Raw genomic sequence first — 6,000 nt, forward strand, 5'->3', positions numbered from 1 at the left:
GGCAATCTACTTCCGTAGTGATATCGCCTTGGAAACCCAAGGAGAGGTTGCTATGAGTTGGGTCCAACTCCACGGCACATAACAACAAACAATAACAACAACCCTTTAATGTCTAGGGCTCTAGGGTATCACTTATGATAGCCCATCTTTAATTTCCAATATTAGTACTTTGTAACTGCTCCCTTTTTTTTTTTTTTTTCATCAGCCTAGCTGGAGATTTATTCATTTTATTGATCTTTGCAAAGAGCCAGCTTTGGTTTCATTGATTTTCTCTATTAATTTCCTGTCTCCAATGTCATTGATTTCTGCTCTAGCAAAAAGCTTTTAAATAGACAAAAAAAAAGCACTTTATAAATATAAAGGTTGCAAATCACAATGAAGATAAATATATATGGATATCTATGTTCTAATAACCTAGCTAAAACAAAAACTACGGAAATAGAAACACATTAGTAATTGAATACATTAGCTCACTTTTCTCAGTACTATAGCAGATCCAGTGAATAAAAAATAAGTAAAAAGTTGCTAAAACCACTGCGTGAAAGTTTATTGTAAATTAGGATATTCAGAGAGTCTCAAAATAACTCCCTACAAATTGCTTACTAATTACAAGGAAATTTTCACTTACAATCACCACCTTAACCAAGTGATCAAACTCAACATCACCAACTTTACATATATAAAATTCTTGCCAAAAATGTTTTTAACTGAACCTAATCTCCAGCAAACAAACAGAAACATCCAGATGACAGCTAGTTTGAGCTCTTTGAAGATATCAGTCATGAAAACTTAAAAATAATGTCTAGGGGGCAGCAATTTTAAAGGAGACTAAGGAGATAACGAAAATCAGATTCAGTGCAGGAAGCTTAACTGGATCTTGAATCAATTAAAAAAAAAAGCTATAAAGGGTAGTGAGTTTTTGTTTATGGTGATGGAAAAATTGACATCAATTAAGGGCAATGGTTACATAACTTAATTAATGTAACTGATATCACTAAACAGTATACCAGGAAAAAAAGGGCAAAATGTTGTGTTAAATATAATTATAATTATCCACCAGTCTTCTGGTTGGCAGTCAAATGCCTTAGGCACTATGCTACCAGAGCTCCCAATTGTAATTATAGCAACAAAAAAACAAAAAAGGGTGATGCAGCTGTTGATACGACAGTTACAACAAACATGTCACAGGATTAGTTTACTTGGTTCAAAGGTTTAGGGTCATGGCTTCTGGGGACAATCCAGTCAATGGCCTAATACTAGTTTTAGAGTTTCTGTTCTCCCTCCTAGTTTGGTGGATAGTGCCTGAGGTCTTTAAAGCTTGCAAGTAGCCATCTAAAATACATAGTTGGTTTCTGTTTACCTGAGCAGTAGCAGCAGGAGACCGAGGAATTGAAGGAAGAACTGGATTACAAATATAACTGACTCTGCTTATACTTATAAAGTACTGCTTCTTTGGCATAAGACCAGAAGAAAAGGATGGTGGCCAGCTACCATTACTGAACATTTTGACCAAGGACTCAAAAGATGGATCCTGATTTTTAAAAGAGAGAGAATGAGAGAATTTCAAATTGCTGTGGAATCCAGACTTACTGGATCCATTGAGTCTGGATGAATCCCTGAATCTATTGTCCTGAGAAAATCCTTAAAATTTGAATAGAAATTATTCCCTAAAGTCATCCTTAAACCAAACAACAATTTAGCTCAATTAGTAAAAAAAAAAAAAAAAAAAATTCACCTTAAGCATTGCACTATTTTAAAGAATTATCTACATGAGAGCAAATTGACGACAACAGTAACTCTAGAGCATAGATGAGAAGTTCAGGGGCACTTAAGTCTAAGTTACTGGGGTTTATATAATTTGGGTACAGGCAGCAAGAATGATGTACAATGTGAAGAATGTGACCAATGTCATTGAATTGTACACATAGAAATTGTTCGATGGGTGTATATTTTGCTGTGTATATATTTTCACCAAAAAAAAAAAAAAAAAAGGCTAACATATACATAGACAGAGAGAGGAGAGAGCCCTGGTGACACAATAGTTAAGCATTGGCTGCTAATCAAAAGTTCGGCAGTTCAAACCTACCTGCAGCTCCTCAGTACGAAAGACCCAGTGATCTGCACCAGTAAAGATTACGACCTAGGAAATCCTATGGGGCAGTTCTACTCCGTCCAATAGGGTCACTATGAGTTGGAATTGACTCAACAGCCCACAATAACAACAACCATATAGATATAGATATATAACATAACATGTATATAGCATAGACTCGACAGCACATAACAACAACAACAACAACAATTATTATATTTAACTTCTGGGTCTAAAATGATGACACTTATTCTCAAACACTCATGGAACCTTCAGAGAAATATTAGTTCACAAAGAAAACCTTCTTAGATTCCACAGAGTAGAAATAGCACAGAAACTAATCTCTGACTACGTCATAAAGGTAGAAATGAGTAACAAAATCAGAGAACAAAAAGAACTTATTACCTGAAAAATTTTTTTAAAATTCTTTCTTAAATAATTCTCAAGAGAAAATCAAAACCAAATTTTGTAATATCTGAAAAAAATGAAAATAATATACATCAGGATCTATTAGCGACAAAGTAATGCTCAGAAAGGAAAAAAGAATTATAACCTTAAATAATTTCTTAGACTATAAAGAATACAACTAAGTGAATTAAGTATCCAAGTCAAGAAGTTGGGGGGAGGGACAATGAAATAAACCCAAGGGAGGGACATGGAAAAGATTAATAAAGCTAAAAGTGGAGATTAATAAATATAAAAATAGAGAAACAGTAGAAGTAATAAATAAATGCATGAGCTGATTGTTGAAAATCTGGATAAATGGATAGTTTCCTTAGACGTTATTTTACCAAACCTGACGCCAGAAGGTCCAGAAGAGAGAGAAAATCTAAATAGATAAATTGCCATGAAAGAAACAAACAGCTATCATCAGCTGTAATTAGCTCCTTGTGTGCTTGTATTGCCTTTTAATTGTTTAAAGGAAGATGGTGCTAGGTGCTCTGTGGAAAATGAGCAGAAAGGTTGAGGACTGGAGTCAGGAAGTCCATTAGGTTGTTTTGAAATGATCTAGTGAGAGGAGGAAGGAGCTGGTGGTACAGTGGTTAAGTGCTCAGCTGCTAGTGGTTTGAACCCATCAGCCATTCCATGGGAGAAAGATGTGATTGCCAGTGTGGTTCTGTAAAGATTCCAAACTGAAAAAACCAAACCCACTGCCATCAAGTCAGTTCCGACTCATAGTGACCCCAATTGAGTTTCCAAGGCAGTAAATCTTTACAGAAGCAGATTGCCCCATCTTCCTTCTGTGGAGTGACTGGTGGGTTTGAACCACCAGCCTTCTGGTTAGCAGTCAAATTCCTTAGGCACTGTGACAGCCTTGGAAACCCTGTGGGGCAGTTCTACTCTGTCCTATGGGTTTGCTATGGATCAGAATTGACTCAATAGCAACAGGTTGGTGAGAGAAGGAGACCCTCAGGAGACAGAATCAACAGGCGAGGCCACTTCGTGGGTGAGGGGGGACAAAGAGACTGAATAGGAGTCCTGAAGGGAGCCTGGGGAAGCCCAGTTCCTGCAGTCAACAAGGGGTAGGTGATCCTCCCACTGGTGGGCCTTGGCAGCTCAGCCCTAGGCCTGCTGTTCACAGTGTTCACTACCTTTTCCTCTACAGTGATTCCAGATGTCCAGATGGCTCTGTGTGAGGAGCAAATGAGTTTCTCCATCTGCTGGGGCCTGTTTGCACCTGAGCCACCTGCTGTACCAACTGGACCAGCCATCATTGCAAAATTTAAGAGGAATACCCTGGCCTCACCCCTGCCCCTGTCCCTTCTCCTGAAGTTGGCCTTGTGATCTTCACATCCTGGTCTCCCAGTGCCTCCATTCCTCAGCCTGAAATGTCTTCAGGAAGCTTCTCCTTTCTTCTTCCTCTTTCTCCTTGGAGAAATCAAAGGAGATCATATCTAATGGCTCTGGCATGATGCCTGCTGCCCTGTGGTACAGCCAGAATCCTTCAGAGTGGTACATGTTACATTCAGTGAAGGTGTGCAGAGTGGGGATGGGGAGGAGAGTCCCTGCAAGGAGCCAAATTTAGTCAGGACCAGCAGGTGGGCATTCTATAGGTCAAATCCGGCTTTAAACAGAGTCTTATTCGGCCACAAGATGAAGGTGACCATGTTGGACTAGCTGTCAATAATAGAAGAGAAGGAAATTTTACATGAAAAACTGGATTTTTACCTTAGTTTGCAAAAATAGACACTCTGACTATGAGCTAGAGCTAAGAACAGTTTGGGGCCCCTCCCCAGCTCGCCCCGCAAACCAAGCAGCTATTGCCATGTGTCACTATCTTGCATGTCTTGCTTTGCCTATTGACTCCAGTCATTTTGATTACTGGTAAACCCCTGTGGTTCTTCGAGTTTGCAACTCTTCTCTCTCTGGCCAAATGGGAGGGATCTCTTGGGGCCTTGGTTGGAGATGGATTTCTGGGCCTTCTAAGGGAATATCCTAGGGATGATCTGAGTCCATAACTCACCAATGACAGGTTCACGCATCTGTTACCAGTGAAGACCAGAGAGTCAGTAACCTGCCCTGATTCTGAACTATCAGAATTAAATGGCAGCATGAGTATTCTAGAAAAAACCTTCAGGCTGCAGGTGCTTAGAGGAGAATTTATACCCATTGTGAGGATCAAGGAAAGGTTGGAAATAAATGACAAAGGTATTCAAGTCCTAAAGCTAGTAGAAGAGCAATGAAGATTTTCTGGAGGACAATTTACCAACATCAATCAAAATGTTAAGCCTTTCCTTACTGGTCTGAGACTGGTGGAACCCCTGAGACCATAGCCTGGGACTGAATTCACACTCGTGGCTCACCTTTCAGCCAGACGATAGGTAGGCCTATAAGGTGAACAATAACATCACTCATTAAAATAACCAACTATACAATATCAAAAGGGCAGCATTTCCCCACAGATAAAGCTCAGAAGTCAGGAAGGGATAAGAAAGAACGGAAAAAGGTAGCCACAGGAGGAAGTGGGAAGAGTGCTGTTACATTGTGGGGATTGCAATCAATGTCGCAAAACAAAGTGTGTGTGAATTGTTGAATGGAGAACCAATCTGCTCTGTAAACATCTACCCAAATCACAATTTAAAAAAAAAAAAAAAGTAAGCCTTTCAATCTTGCAAGTCCTCATGGAGGACTACAAATTTCTCTTGGGGGTCTGCAAAGACAGAGACACCTGAATTCACTGCCTTGCAGTTTGCAAGAAGGAAAAACTGGAAATGATCCAAATGTCCTAAGACAAGATGACATGGTGTGATAGGTAGTATTATGATTCTCCAAAGATGTCAGTGCTCTATCCCCTAAAACCTGTGAATATGTTACCTAATATGGAAAAAGAGACTTTGCAGATGTTACTAAGATTACAAACCTTGAGATGAGGAGAGCATCGTTGATTATACAGGTGGACACAATTTAATCATTTGAGTCTATAAAAGCAAAGAACCTTCCCAGCTGTAATCAGAGGGAGCTGTGACTACAGAAGAAAGGTCAGAGAGATGCAGCATTGCTGGCTTTGAAGGTGGAGGGGGAGGCCACAAGTCAAGGAATGCAAGTGACCTCTGTTGTTGTTGTTGTTATGTGCCCTCAAGTCAGACCCGACTCACAGCAACCCCTCCTTGGGTTTCCGAGGCAGTATCACTACAGAAGTAGATTTCCCAACCTTCTTTCTGAGGAGTGGCTGGTAGGTTCAAACGGCCAGCCTTGTGATTAGCAGTCAAGTGCCTTAGGCACTATGCTACCAGAGCTCCCAAGTGACCTCTAGAAGCTAGAAAAAAACAAGGAAACAGATTCTCTGCTAGAGTTTCCAAAAGGGATCAGCCCTGCTGACACCTTGACTTTAGCCCTGTAAGATGGATCTCATGCTCTTGGGCTACAGAACTGAAAGAGAATAATTGTGGGAGGTGAGGCAAGATGGC

Source organism: Orycteropus afer, unplaced genomic scaffold, assembly GCF_000298275.1.
Source record: "Orycteropus afer afer isolate SDZICR_OR568_19922 unplaced genomic scaffold, OryAfe1.0 scaffold00311, whole genome shotgun sequence".
Lineage (NCBI taxonomy): Eukaryota > Metazoa > Chordata > Mammalia > Tubulidentata > Orycteropodidae > Orycteropus > Orycteropus afer.